Below are 15,796 nucleotides of genomic sequence, written 5' to 3'. Positions count from 1 at the left end.
GCCTGGTATGCTGCAGTCCATGGGGTCGCAAAGAGTTGGACACAACTGAATGACTGAACAGGCTAATTTTCCTCCGACATTATGATCCTAAATAGTCACAAAAACATCAGGTCCATTCATCCCAGTCTTATCTGCTGAATGCCCACATTCTTCACAAATTTTTGTAGATCAAGTAAGGTTATGGTTATGTGAGTGAAAGTTACTTAGTAGTGTCCAACTCTTTGTGACCATCTATACAGTCCATGGGATTTTCAGGCCAGAATACTGGAATGGGTAGCCATTCCCTTCTCCAGGGGATCTTCCCAACCCAGGGATCGAACCAGGGTTCTCCTAAGGACTTTTTCAAACTATTTTCAAATTATATAATCTACAGATTCAGTCAAATCTCACTGCCTGCTAAACTAGCTTAATCTAAAAGCAAACATTTTTTATAGCAGTGTGCCAAAAACTTTGTACAATATTCTCTTAACCCTCAAAAACCACTATGACAGTATTATTCCATTTTATTGAGGCACAGAAAAATCAGGCTAGCTTGGGAGATGCTGATGACAAAATTACAGGCATATCTTGGAGAAACTGCAGGTTTGGTTCCAGACCATTATAATAAAGTGAGTATATCATTAAAGCAAGTCACATAAATGTTTTGGTTTCCCCATTCATATAGAAGTTCCGTTTATACTATTCTATAGTCTATCAAGTGTGCAAAAAAAAAAAAAAAAAAACCAACAACAAACCCCACCAAAACCCCAATGTACATACCTTAACTAAAAAATAATGCTCTTGGAAAAATGGCACCAACAGATTGCCAAAAACAAGGTTGCCACAAACCTTTAATGTATAAAAAATGCAACCTTTGCCAAGTGTAATAAATCCAACACAACTCTTAGGCTCTTTGATAGAGACAATGACATCCCCAAATCAATTAACCATTTCTCAGACATATGAACTCCCACAGTTGTTAATAAACTCTACACTATATTCATATATGGTACCAAAACAGCCTATCATGCCTTCTTACAGTCTTCACACCTTTCTTAAGACTAGTTCCTACATAACAACCTTGTTCCTTCTATATCACTTGCCTAAATTCAGGTAAACCCTAAACTTTTTCCTTTTTTTAATCTTATCAAGAGTTTACATGCAATAATGTACAACCTCATTCTGACGAATGTATATACCAGTATAATCACCACTATCATAAAGATAAATTTCTTCATGTCCTTTTGTCCACCTCAGGCAAACATCTGCTATCATTACAGACTCTTGTAGAAGTGCAAGAATTTCAAATATAAATAGTAAAGGTCAAACTAAAACAGCTGACAAATAAATGTACTATTAATACAAATAAAAATATGTTAAAGTACTCCTTGCTCTAAAGGAAAGACTTAAGAGTGCATGTAGAGTGGCTGTATTCCCATCACTGAAATAGAACTCTCACTTCTGAAGTAACCATAGGGTTAGTTTACCAATCCCAATCTGACTCACAAAAGGACTGTGACAAAAAAATACAATTTGCCACATTGGCAGGACTGACAAAAAGGATTTGGGGACTAACACACTTGAGACCACTAAAACAGGTGTTAACATAGTATTTTTTACTTCCTTAATTATACTGAGCGCTGCAGTAACAGTTGATTAAAACCAATCTAATAACATCTATCCTTAAAAGAGGGTACATGTGGAGCTCCATCTTGGTTTATCTTCTCAGATGCTCCCTAGGAAGGTCTTGAGATTCCTGGCGCATGGTAGGTGCTGACAAACAGACGGACCAAGGACAACTGATTCTAAGAATGGGAGTTTTGAAACTTAAAGTTTGTGGTGGCAACAGCAAGGAATGCCCTATAGTGTGTTGGAAAAAAAGGTCCATCTTTCACATCTTAAAAGGAGCCAAAACCTTGATATACACAAGTGACCCACATGTAAAAGCAAAAGTCAGTTAAAAACTAAAAGCTGTGTCCGGAAAAAACTGTTTCCTCAAAAGAATCCACCAAACACAAAAACCTTCAGGAAAGCTAGTTTCTAACAAATTTTAAGCCAACAAACCCTGTGCTCAAAAGAAACATTCACTTGGAAGCCCAGTATTTCCAACAACTGAAAAGGCTTAAGTAGGTGGATAAGCGTAGGCTGATCTTGCTTGAGTCTTTCCTACGCCCAATCTCACTGAAGCAGTCCTAAAAAGCAGTTCATAATCATACCCTCAGAAGTCTACGCTTGCAATTTTCTTCACATGTTAGCAAAAATAGTTTAAAGTTCACTGCTGCAAAAAGGCTTATGTGCTACATTTCTGCTTTACAAGACACTGAAGTAAAGAAATATTTGACTGAAATATTTTCAAGAGGCATATAGTTACTTGGTGATAACATTAAACCAAAAATCTGACACAGCATGTTCTAGGGAGTTAGAATGAAAATAAGTGTGTATGTGCTGGGGGTGAGCAGAGTTTACTCTATGCCAGATCAGCCAAGTTAATCTACAAAACAGGGAATTTATAGGAATCTCTCTGTTAAGAGTGCAGACTTAAGGACTTTCCTGAGGACCCAGTGGTTAGGACTCTGTGTTTCCACTGCAGGGGGCCTCGGTTTGATCCTGCAAGCCAGGTGCAAGGTCCAAAAAAAAAAAAAAAAAAGCAGCAGACTCAAACCCAAGTGATACCAAACTCCTTCACCTTGATCCAACACAACTTACTGTGCCATTTTTTAAAATGCTGTATAAATCAGAAATAGAACTGATTTACTCGTTTTAGCATGTTATAGACCACTATATACTACAGCCTAGTGTTGCTGGACATTGATTTATTTTCACATTAAACTTTAGGAAATCTACTCCATTTAAATCTTAGGTTCTCCTTAAAATGCTTTGTAACTTAATAGCAAATCCATTTTTAATAGACGCTCCCAAATTTATTATTATCAACAGACTCTAGAACGTGCTCTCTACTCACAACAGCCTTTAGGCTATTTTGACAAACAAACATCTTAATATATGGTGAAAGAAAGCTCAGCTTATTTTATACCAATACAACTGCTGCAATCACAATACTACATTTATAATAAGTAATTTCCTCTTGGACATCATAGCTGGGAAGAAAAAAGTGTTTAACAGTCCTTATTTACACCTTTATATTGGTGTTTTTTGATAATACATTTTTTAGGAAGAGCTGCCAAGGAAAGAAAAGGCTCCCAAGAACCACACTGCTCCCTAGAGCCTTCATGACTCCTCATGTCATGGAGAGGGAAACTCCAACAGGAGTGGCTGCAGCAGCTGGGCACCTGCTTTGTTACACACCTGCTACAAAGGCTTCTACAGTTGATTGTACTTCAGAAGAAACTGATACATCTCTCAAATAATCACAAGATAATTCTGGCAGCAACAGCCCACTTGACACCAAGCTGGATGAATATGAGTCTTGGATTTCTGAAGTGAAGACCTCCCTGGAAGTAGAACAGGGAGAGCTGAAAAGTTGAGAGTACTGTTTCAGAGACATCTAAGCAGGAAACCCAACCTTAACACATCACCAGTTTTCTAAAAGGAGTTTTACTCATTAAAAATGAGAATGTAAGATATTTTGAAATTTACACTACTACTATTACCCTGGAGAAGCCTAAGGCTATTTCTACCTTTTAAATTATTTTTTGCATAGGCATTTGATGACTTAGCACTCAGCTCACAGCTTTAAAGTAGACACAATGCAGGACTTCCCTGGTGGTCCACTGGTTGAGACTCCACACTTTCACTGCAGGGAGTGTAGGTTCCAACCCTAGTCAGGAAACTAAGATCTCTCTTGCAAAAAAAAAAAAAAGCTGTCAAAAATCACCTTTGCCTTCTACATCCCACAAAAAAATGTTACTTATCACACAGCATACCTTCAGAAATAACTGGTCACAAGAGCAGAAGGATGACATTGGCACTAAAAACATGAGATCTGGAGCAGGCCTCCAGGAAGGAGCTCCAGGAAGCCACACACCAGAACTGGTAGGTGAGAAGTGCCAATAAATCTGTGTGATCATAAGCCCATATAAAAATTTTCCATGCTGGATCAAAAATAAGTGATGGATTTAAAAAAAAAGTGATGGATAGTAACAGCCTATTTTGAGTACTTAGGATATCAAGGCAGGGGTTGCTTTCACTGACAGTTAAAGAGGAAAGCCAATAATGACAATAAATACCCTTCAGTTTTTCAGGTGATAAGGATGAAAAAAACTTTAGAGTAAGAACACTAAGGTGACTGCTGAAGAATTACTTAAAAAAAAACAAAACAAAACCCAGAAGACAAGAACAAGAATGAATAGGAGGTAGATAAAGGGGGAGGTGACACACAAATCCTAAGGGAAATTAGCCCAACAGGCTAAGTTTGAAATGCTCAGGTAAAGGCTGCTCAATGCAAAATGCTTCCCATTAAATTCTATAATACATCTTAATGAGAAAAGAATTTCACAGCAATATACTATTGCAAGTGATTGACAAGATTAGGCTCCCTTAATAAAAAAAAGTGTCTTCACTATTTGATGTGAAGACTAAATTTTTTTCTAGAGCAAGTGTGTACCTGCATGGAAGTAAACTATGTAAATCCTTACGGTAATTAAAATGTAGTAACACTGCAAATAACTATTGTAATGCAACATGAACAGCACCAAATACATAATCATTTTAATTCCGAGCTTTCTAGTTTTCCTGCTGCAGCACAGGGAAATTCCCTTTAAACAAATGCACTGAACTACTGTTTTGAATACCCAAGGGCAGATCTCACTGCCACCTCACCCAGAGGAAAACTTATTTTTATTATACAAAGCACAGGTACATTACAATTACTGCACTACACACCAGGCAGAGGACTGAATACCTTAGAAGCCCCTGTACATCATTACTGGGTAGTTGTGGTTGTATCCCCTCATCTCCTATAGAATAAACATGTTCAGACTTTTCTAATCATCATTCCCCTGTTATTTAATCTTTTTATTCCCCTATATGCCCATAAAACATTGGCTTTATTGGTTTTGAACCATGAATGGAATCACTGTTTTCCTACTATAACTTCTTTTGCTCAACTTGAAGTTTCAATTCCTTCACACAGACAGACAGGACTGGAGTCTGTTAATTTTCACTGCTGTGCACTATTCTTTATAGATGTACAACAGGACCTATGGGCTATATTGTTTATAAACACCATATGTAAAGTAGCTCAGTTGGGTCTGACTCTCTGCGACTCCACGGACTGTAGCCTACCAGGCCCCTCCGTCCACAGGATTTTCCAGGCAAGAATACTGGAGTGGGTTGCCATTTCCTTCTCCAGGAGATCTTCCCATCCCAGGGATTAAAGCCGGGTGTCCCGCACTGTAGGCAGACGCTTTACCAGGGAAGCCCTAAACACCATATAATCTCTTGCTATTATTTATGTACCCAAGAGGAGCATTACTCAAATTACAGTCCATAGGACTTCTCTGGTGATCCAGCGGTTAAGAGTCTGTGCTCCCAATGCAGAGCATCCAAGTTCAATCCACGGTCAGGGAACTAGACACATGCTGCAACTGGCACAACTAAGACTCGGCACAACAAAATAAATATTTAAAAAAAAAAAAAAATGTTACCTGCAAACTAGCTGGTCCACAAATTAACAGCCAAGTAGTGTGCCACCTGACATTCTGCAACAAGAGTCTATGTTACCGACTGGGAGTTTAGGGAGCATCAGTCTAGGTGCTGCAGTCTAGGGCCACGTACCTGGGAGTGAAACTGCTAGTCTGTTACAGAAAAACTGTTTTTAAGCCTTTTGTTCATTTTCCTATTTGTGTGTGGGGTGGGGGTGGGGGGATGTCTTTTTCTTTTCTTCGCTTTTTCTTACTGACCTATAGGAGCTCTTCCAGAACTTAGGATAGCAAATCTCACTTTGAGTTTTAGTTTGCTATCAGTAGCCATGTTGAACATACTAGGACATCCCATCCTGCTTTTGGTCATGTCAAATATCACATGGCAATCATACTGAACCCAGATGATTTGCTAAGATATACTAATTTAGCAGCTCTTTACAAACTGGGCACTGAAGGATCTTTGTAATAAAAAACAAGAGATAGGGAATTTCCTGGCAGTGCAGTGTTTAGGACTGTTTCTACTGCAGAGGCCATGGGTTCGATCCTTGGTTAGGGAACAAAGGTCTCGCAAGAAAAGTGTAGCCAAACAATAACCCATAGTCATATATTTAATGTAAGCCTAATATTAATTTCAGTCTGATGAGCACATGAAGGCAGCAGGGAGCTTGATTTTAAGAACATGCTAGGCAATGCAAGAATTCTTCAACAAGAATATGAGACTGAAAAGCCTCTACAGTTGAGGAATAGCTTTTTACTAGACAAATCTAAGGAGAAAGATGAGAGTGTGTAATTCCTATGATTCTTACTAATAGATATTTTAAGATTAATACAACTAATACTACTCAATGATGCTGTCCAATAGAATTTTCTGTGATGATCTGTCACCATCCAAAACAATAGCCATTAGTCATATATAGTTCCCAAGCACTCAAATGCATCGAGCATCTGAACAACTGATTTCAATTCACAAGTTTACAGAACTAGACAATAAAGGAAAAAAAGTCAAAACTTCACACCAAGTAAATCCTAGAGAAATGAAATGCATGCTTACATAAGATAATAAAGGTGGGAAAAGTTTAGAGCAGAGCATTCCGGAAGAGTTTATCATCTTGGGTCCTGCTACAAGTCACTCAGATACAGGCATTGAAGACCTTGTGGTGGCTGGGTATGGTTTGGGCAGACTGAACATCATCGGCCTAATCCTTCGCAACTCAGCATGCTGTACAAGTATTTTCTATTCATGCCACAATGTTCTTCACATTATTCACTGGATTAGAAAAAAAGGATGGCCAAACCGCTGTTTCAGTTAGCTTGTGACAAATTGCTTAATTAAGTGTGCACAGATGACCCTGGAATGGAGGTGAAGGACAAAAGGATCTGTGTTTTCTAGTAGGTGAGAGCATTTCACTTGCAACAGCTCCTTATGCTGGTCTGAACAATTGGCCAGCCTAAAAGCAGCCTACAATTTACCTAGATTTTATAGTTTATAAGACACAGTTTACAGTAACAATACCTTATTTACTCCTAATCAGAAGAATTAAGTATCTCAAAATGCTTTTTTTCAGGGCAAAGAACCCCGAACTCAAAAACTCTGAAATTAAGACTAAAGAGAATGTAATGGAATACACAGATTGGTAGTGACTTTAATTTTCTCAGCTCAACTATCTTCTGTAATAAATTCAAGAACCTTTTATTCCCTTTTAAGAATGGTCTACACTGCCTGCTGCTCTATTTGGCCCTCCCAGGAAAGTCTAAATTTGCCTAAAGAAAGAGTACCATGTCCCCCAAACCCTGTTTTATCCAGTAACAGGCTATTATTCCCACTGGGCTTATACAGAATGCTTTTTTGGGGGCACTACTTTACACAGGCAATAAGATACCACTGAATACTGCTGTTTGCATGCCAAGGGGATACACTTACTTTAAAAACTAGTCCCTAAACTAGTGTGTTTCAATGATAGCTTTATTCATCACTGTGATTGTTGATGACTATCAACAATCATTAATAAAGATTCTGAATTGACTTGCATCACAGAATCTTTAAATTACCCTATCTATTCTCCATAAAGAGCCAAAAACCTGCCCTTCCTACTGACAACAGTAAAACACAAAGGAACAGCTCTACACAGTAAATTCATAAAGAGCATTTTATGTCCCTACTTAAAATAACTTCAATTTAGGTAAGGCAGCCCCTTTTAAAGCATGCAGATATTAACAAACAGAAAGCTCCATCTAGATAAGTCAATTAATCAAATCCCTTTTCCATTCTTATCAACAGGAACAAAACATTAAAAGGAATATACTAATAATTTATCTGACTTCGTCATTAGATCGGCTAATAGAAGCTGCTGGTTAGGAGAATTTGGTTTTCTGAAATAGTCTTTAGAATTTTTGCACTGGGCTAATCTATTAATCATAATCAGAGCTCTAGTTAAAATAACTTGAAAAATCTAGCCCACTGAAAAACTACTGCAGCATAGAGTCTAAGAAATTTAAAAGGCACCCCACAAAGTTTTTCTACAATTTGAGCCCTTCATTAATCAGAGATATTAGTTAAGCATTAAGATATCTTTACAGTGCTCACACATACCACCACACACTATTCAAAAAAACACTTTACTATGTAAGCAATTTATAAAGTTTCTAGATACTTAATTACTATCTAAAAATTCAGATGACTACCTGATTTGAAAACCTAACTCTAAAAGTCAATCCTAGAGCTTAGACCACCTGCAAAGAAATCCTATTGGAATATTGGGAGTATGTGCTGCTGCTGCTAAGTTGCTTCAGTCGTGTCCGACTCTGCGACCCCATATACGGCAGCCCACCAGGCTCCTCTGTCCCTGGGATTCTCCAGGCAAGAACACTGGAGTGGGTTGCCATTTCCTTCTCCAATGGATGAAAGTGAAGTGAAAGTGAAGTTGCTCAGTCGTGTCCGACTCTTCGAGACCCCATGGACTGTAGCCTACCAGGCTCCTCCGTCCATGGGATTTTCCAGGCAAGAGTACTGGAGTGGGGTGCCATTTCCTTCTCCGATTGGGAGTAAAATGCAGTTCAAATAGAGCTTATTTAACTATACATTTTGCAGTGCTATGTGCCAACTGTTTTCCACAAAGGCCAGTGTGTTAAGTCTTTTGAATGACTTAAAAATTTTCAAATAATATTGTTGCTCCACAGGAGACATCTCAGGATTTCAATGTCTAGCACCTCAAAACTGCTATTGATATCTAAGGACATTTCTGGAATGTAAAATTTCTCTTGCCATCTTTACTAATTCTAGTCAAGAAACCTTTGGGGATAGACAGCTTTCTGACTTCAAAATTTCTCAGATTTTAGAATAGCAATTTAATCTATATACTTTTAATATATTATTTAACAGTCTCCATGAGGCTACGAGTCAACATGCTTATCAGAATACTTCTGCAGCAAAATTCAGGAATATTAGCACTAAATGGGATAAGTCAAAATAAAAATAGCTTCAAATTCAGCTCAGATTCAGGTCAACTTTTTGTTCCCAAATCAGGTTAGGTCGTATCAAGGAAGCTATAAATTTTTTTTTTAACCTTTTGATTTTAGAATTGTATGATTAAGAGATTGTGGCTGTAGCAAAGTACTATGAGTTAAAAGTTTCACTTAATATATACTGTACCTGGGCAGAATGAATAAGCCAGTCACTCTGGCTGCCAGAACCTGCAGAATGAATACTGTTAGCATTTTCTATCTGTGCCTATAACCACAACACCTCCACATATAAAAAAGCAGGAAATTATAACTTTCTGAATTCTACAGTATTAATTACCCTACAGACTTTTCCTTAAGCTGAATCATTTATCAATGTATGAGCTCAATGATATTGGTTTTTCAAGTCTAAGAGGAAATACCACTAGAAATATGACATATAATGCAAAGTTAAGTTTTCATTAAGAGAGACTTGAAATAAAAGAAGTCATCCTTTAATACGGTCTTGCTTAAAACAAGAAATTTGCTATGAAATTTCCACTTTAGAATCTACTTCTGACTATGGAATCAAGTATATCCCACCCAAAAAAGTTTTAAATCTTCAAGCCAACTTAGGAGAAAATATCAGATATGCTGGAAGTGGAATAGATGACTAATAAAATGTAAGAACTAACTGGCTTGGCACTGAATTGGTGACAACTATACTTTTTAATATGCATACAAGCCACCTGGTTAAAATGCATATTTCTGATTCAGGTCTGGGTGGAATCCAGTGTCTGCAGTTCTATTCTAGGTTATGCTAATGTTCCAAAGACGAGACTGCATTAACAAAGCATGATTAAAATACTCAAAGAAAGAGAAATCAACCTATTTAGGGTTAAAGGAACTGTTCTAGTTTGATTTTCTCAGCTGTGATTTAAAAAATAAGCAATTTGCTCAAATTCACACAGCTAGAAGACCAGTATGGGAAACCCCCCAATCTGGATTTTAAATCAGTAGAACTTTTCAGAAATCATTTTTCTCTCTGTATAAGACTTAAAAAAAAAAATCTAAGAATTGTAATTTGAGGTTAACAGTAAATGTGTTGAAAAGGTTTCCTTTAACATACTCTATCCAATTAGATCTCTTTCTTGAAATTTTCTTGTGTTACTCCCTCCAGGTTCTCTAGCCCATTTAAAAACACCCAAATCTCAACACCTAAACTCAAATTTCAACAGCTAAAAAAATCTACAAATAATAAAACAATTTTAATTAATGACCCACACAAATTTAGCAGCACACATTCAAACACTTTACTATGAAACTGCATTCTGCACCGAGGTTTAATTCAAAGTTAAATCCACACACAGAAAATCAAGTAAGCAAAGTCAAAAACTATTCTTAAAAATCTCTTGGTAAGGCAATATGCTGGGAGCTAAGCATGCATCATCACCTCTCAGTAAGACCTTTGAAAACAACCAGTTTTTCCACCAGATGAGTAGCATACAGTCATTTTGTGAAAAAGAATATCAACTCTAGAAATCACATTGTATCTGGCAAGAAGCTCATAACCAGAAAACAAGAATTAAGATTCATCTCTTAAATGCAATGCTTTAGGCCAGTGCTCTGGTGAGTAGAATGGAGAGTAGAATCTTTTACTATATTTAAAAATAAACTTTCTTTTCTGACTTAAGCCCAAATACTTGAATCTACCAAATTAAATGGTTGAATGGTGTGATAAGTTACCACCCACATTTAATTAAAAAAATAAAAAACCATCTCTCCAACTTATATTAAAATCTGGACTAATAAGATTTAATTGAAATTTAGCCTGCAGTATATACTTAAATATAGTAATAATGTGCACAACTGAATCAACTATATGGGTAAGTAGGGAAGTTCCTTGGTAGCCTAGTGGTTATGATTCCAGGCTTTCTCACTGGCGTGGCCTGGGTTCAACCCCTTGTCAGGGGAACTGATATGGCGCAAGCTGCAATGTATGGCCCAAAAATAGTTGGGGAGGGAGTAAGTGGTAAACACAATTTAGAGTTCTGAAAAGACTGAACAACAACTCTCCTTTACTTCTATAAGACCCTCCCTCACCCTCTGCACAGATGTGAAAATACTTACATGGACAAGTTAGGAGATGGAACCCCCCTATCATCAGCTAGGTTCCCAAGGTGGCTCAGCGTTGAAGTCGAACTGTTCTCTATACAGCACTTCTCCTAGGCCCTCTGGGTAGTTGTATACTTGGTCAGAAAGTTCGCCCTAAAGAAAATAAAAATATATAAGTCATATGTTAAAAAATGCTAGGTTGTGCTTCAAGAAGGTTAAGTTGATGTAAAGATTAAGTTCAGGAAGAAGTTTCAGTTTGAAGTGTTTCATTAAAGCACATTACACAAAATGAGGTTTTCAAAGGGTTTATCATAGTATCAAATGCTGTTTTTATACAGTAAGCATTTCCAAGCTGCAGGAATACAAAACTGAATTTGAGACCATGGTCACCTTACAAGTTGCTCTATCTACCTCACTCAGTTTCCAGGCTTCACCCAATTTCAGTTTTGCTTTTACTTACTCCAAAACCCATATTTGTAAGTGGCCTAAAATTTTTAAATGTACAAGTGCTCTCACTAACCTAACATGTATGCAAGATTTTATGTGTATCTAATAATCTGAAACTAACCAGAACCTTTCCTTTACAAATTCCAAGTTTTTCTTTAAGTATAAAATCCTACTACATATTAAAAAGAAAAACATTTTTTGTGACTTAGCTAATATACTATGTGTACCTGTGAAATAACTTTTGAGACCTGCCTTACATATCTGACAAGTAACAGATGTTTACCTCCTTCTCATTCCTAACCTTCTACATCTAAGTCACTCTACTATCACTAGGAACAACATATGAATGTAAACATGCTTGGCCCTCTACAAAATGATAATTAAGTTTTACAAATGGTTTTTACCTATTAAGATTTGACTGAACAGACTTATCACTTCTAACCTAAACAACTAAACCTACACTTCTACTTGTACTTCAGTCATTGCTATTTTAAAGTAATATAACCTGACAGTATTTCTAGAAGATAGGGAGTAAGAATGAAACCAGAAAAATGATGAAACGTAGGAATCATAAGAATCCAAGATTCCAGAAGCACTCTAGACACATCTTCAGCATATCTCATATCTCAACCAGGATAGAGGCACCCTTAGGGGAAGTAAAACGTTCTTCCAATCTACTAGGGGTATCCTGATCACATACTCAATGACACTTACGGATAATTAAAAAAGAATCCTATCAACATGTGACAGTGATTATTAACATCACATTAGATTCCAACTAAATACTCCAAAACAAAGGTTCCAATTCTCCCCAAACCAACGTAATTTAAGTAAATTAAAAGCCATAGCCACTGGAGACAGAGTTTATTCTCAACTATTCTTTGCAACAGGATCATTATCCTAGGTGAGATATTCCCTCCCCCTATATATCAGTAGCTATTCTGTTGCTCAGCACAACTGAAGAGCAGTGCTGTGAAATGTTAATGACATTAAACTTCAGAAATTCATGAGTGTTCTTCAGTAGTATCTCTAAAACATTTCCATCTAACAGAAAAGACACTAGTAGGAAATGAAGGCTCTGAATTTCCAAAGGCACATTTTAATATAAATAAAGGGGGCACAGGGTCATTTATTTACAGGATAAACAGAATGCTCATTTGTACAGTCAAGATTAACCAACCATAAGAGGAGGTTAAATAAAAATATGAGCGGGGGCGTGGAGAAGACACAGGGAACGCTAAATTTTTCTCATTTAGAGTGGTGTTTATATCAGTTGGATCATGTACAACACTGCAATCAAATCTCTTAGCTGATTGAAGAGAATGTCCCTTGCTACACTATCTTGGCAAATAGCACAGAAAGAACTAGAGTTAACTGAGTCAGCAGGTGACCAATAAAAAGCACTAAAAACCTCCCATCACTTTGACAGTAACTACCCAGAAACTTAGTATCCCCAGTTATCAGTATGTCTCACCTTACACTGCCTTTATCAATGACTTTGGTATTCTTTCCAAAACTCCAAAACCCCAGACTAATCATGAGAAAAATTATCAAACAAATTCAAATGGGGGACATTTTATTGGATATTTGGCTGGTACTTCTCTAGACTGTCAAAGACATGACAACTAAATGCAATGTGGCACCTGAGATTGGCCTCTACACAGAAAGGACACTAAAAACTGGTGAAATCCTAAGAAAATCTCGAGTTTAGGTGGTAGGCATCTGGTCCCGTCACTTCATGGCAAATAGATGGGGAAACAGTGGAAACAGCGTCAGACTTTATTTTGGGGGGCTCCAAAATCACTGCAGATGGTGACTGCAGCCATGAAATCAAAAGACGCTTACTCCTTGGAAGGAAAGTTATGACCAACCTAGACAGCATATTAAAAAGCAGAGACATTACTTTGCCAACAAAGGTCCGTCTAATCAAGGCTATGGTTTTTCCAGTGGTCTTATTGTATGGATGTGAGAGTTGGACTATAAATAAAGCTGAGCACCAAAGAATTGATGCTTTTGAACTGTGGTGTTGGAGAAGACTCTTGGGAGTCCCTTGGACTGCAAGGAGATCCAACCAGTCCATCCTAAAGGAGATCAGTTCTGAGTGTTCACTGGAAGGACTGATACTGAAACTCCAATACTTTGGCCACATGATGTGAAGAGCTGACTCATTTGAAAAGACCCTGATGCTGGCAAAGATTGAGGGCAGGAGAAGGGGACGACAGAGGATGAAATGGTTGGATGGCATTACCGACTCAATGGACATGAGTTTGGGTAAACTCCTGGAGTTGGTGATGGACAGGGAGGCCTGGCATGCTGCAGTCCATGAGGTCGCAAAGTGTCAGACAGGACTGGCCGACTGAACTGAACTGAATGTATCAAAGTCAGTTTCTTAATTTTGACAAAGGTACCACCTCTTATAAGGTAAACTAGGTGAGAAGTATGAAGTAATAACTGTATTATCTTTGTAACTTTTCCACAAATCTGTAATTATTCCAAAATAAAGTTGTTTAAAGAAAAAAAAAAAAGGCAAGGTATTCATATAATGGACTACTATTCGGCAGTTAAAAGGAACAATTTACTGGTGAGTGCACTATGGATGAATATCAAAAACACTCTGAGTTAAAGAAACCTTTCACACAATATATAGTTTCATTTATATGGAAGTTCTAGAATAAACTTCCATAATAACTAATCTATGGTTAATAAAAAGAACAGTGAATGCCTTTGTGGGTAGTAAGGGATGGAGCTTAAAGGGGCAAAAGAGAAGTTTCTGGGTTTGATGGCACTTTTCTCATCTTTGATAAAGGTTTGTATTACACAGCTGTATTTTTGTCAAAACTCGTCAAAGGGTATATTCAAGACATGTGCATTTTGCTGTTATGTAAAATTTACCCGATTTTTAAGAAATACTTAAACAGTGTTAGACTAATGATATGTGCATACTGAAGTTGGAGGGGTAAAGTGTTCTGGTGTCTCCAACTTACTTTGAAATACACAGAATAAAGATTGATAAATGAATAGAGCAATTACAAGCAAAGCAAAATGTTAATCGTTTACTGAATCCAGGTGAGGGTACAATTCTTTCACTCCTTCTATATGTTTGAAAATGTTTAAGTCAAACCTGAGTGGCAAGAGGGACGGCACTGATTACTTGATTACGGTACCTTTCACTACCACCTATGACCATCAGGAGCCTACATCTTTCCCACTAAACTCTTCAGGGCTTATTTGCCTTCATAACCAGTATCTGCACTCTCCTATATTTGTAAAAGAAATCAACGGGTTGGCAGGGCTCTGCCCTATAGTCATTCGCCGTATTTCTGCCAGGCTCATCTGTAACAACCTTTCCTCATCACATATCGACTCTCTCCCTTGAGCCTTCAGGTTCCCATCCAAGCTGGAGGCTGAAGGGTGGAAACACGACTGGACACAAAATATCTTACTGTGTCCACGATGCAACCACAAAATCCCGTTAAACCTGCTAAAATATCATGGGGCCGTTAACAGTGCGCCCGACCTTTTCAGGCTGCCGAACCAGTAGCTTAGCCTAAGAAACACACGTTTCAGATATACTCTGGGTAAGGCTGTTAAAACACCACCGTTGGTGGAAATTGTTAGCCGCTCAGTCGCGTCCGACTCTTAGCGACCCCAAGGACTGTAGCCCGCCAGGCTCCTCTGTCCATAGGGATTCTCCAGGCAAGAATACTGGAGTAGGTTGCCATTTCCTTCTCCAGGGGATCTTCCCGACCCAGGGATCGAACCTGGGTTGCCTGCATTGCAAGGCAAATTCTTGACCCGTCTGAGCAACCAGGGAAGTACTGAAACACCACCGTTAACTGCCAAAATAGTACTTGATAAGCCATCCAAGCCTACTGCTCTCCCTCTCTCGGCCCAGGAATCGTGGCGCGGACGGGAAAACGAAGCCATCGTGACTAATTCTTGGGCTCCAGGAGGCGGCCCGGGGTGAGTGAAGGCGACTCGGCCCAACCGCCAGCGCCGCAGGGGGCGGGGCGGCAGCCCCGAGGCTTCCAGAAGGGGCCAAAGGCCTCTTGCTCGCTACCTGACACCGGGTTTCCCCGCCGCCAGGCCCCTTAGCGGCGTCAACTTTCCTCCGGCAGAGAGGGGAGGGCCGCGCTGTCCGCACCCTCAGGCACCCGTCCTCCCCCGGCAGCTGTCACAGGAGGCCGGCGCCAGGCCCGCCCCGCTCCATTCAT

At 38.5% G+C, this 15,796-nt stretch overlaps 1 protein-coding gene and 1 pseudogene across 1 annotated transcript in view; one reads left to right on the top strand and one right to left on the bottom strand.

Annotated features, from left to right (window-relative positions):
* Positions 1-15,796, bottom strand: part of AZIN1 (antizyme inhibitor 1) — a 31,143-nt gene that overhangs the window by 14,417 nt on the left and 930 nt on the right. Inside the window, exon 2 of the mRNA XM_010863497.1 lies at positions 11,151-11,288. The gene's annotated coding sequence lies outside the window, so the exon portion shown is untranslated. The remainder of the gene's footprint in view (positions 1-11,150; positions 11,289-15,796) is intronic.
* Positions 10,903-15,796, top strand: part of LOC105005529 — a 69,920-nt pseudogene continuing 65,026 nt past the window's right edge.

Source organism: Bison bison, unplaced genomic scaffold (assembly GCF_000754665.1).
Source record: "Bison bison bison isolate TAMUID 2011002044 unplaced genomic scaffold, Bison_UMD1.0 scf7180017864491, whole genome shotgun sequence".
NCBI classification, from domain to species: Eukaryota; Metazoa; Chordata; class Mammalia; order Artiodactyla; family Bovidae; genus Bison; species Bison bison.
This window is presented reverse-complemented; position numbering and strand designations above follow the sequence as displayed.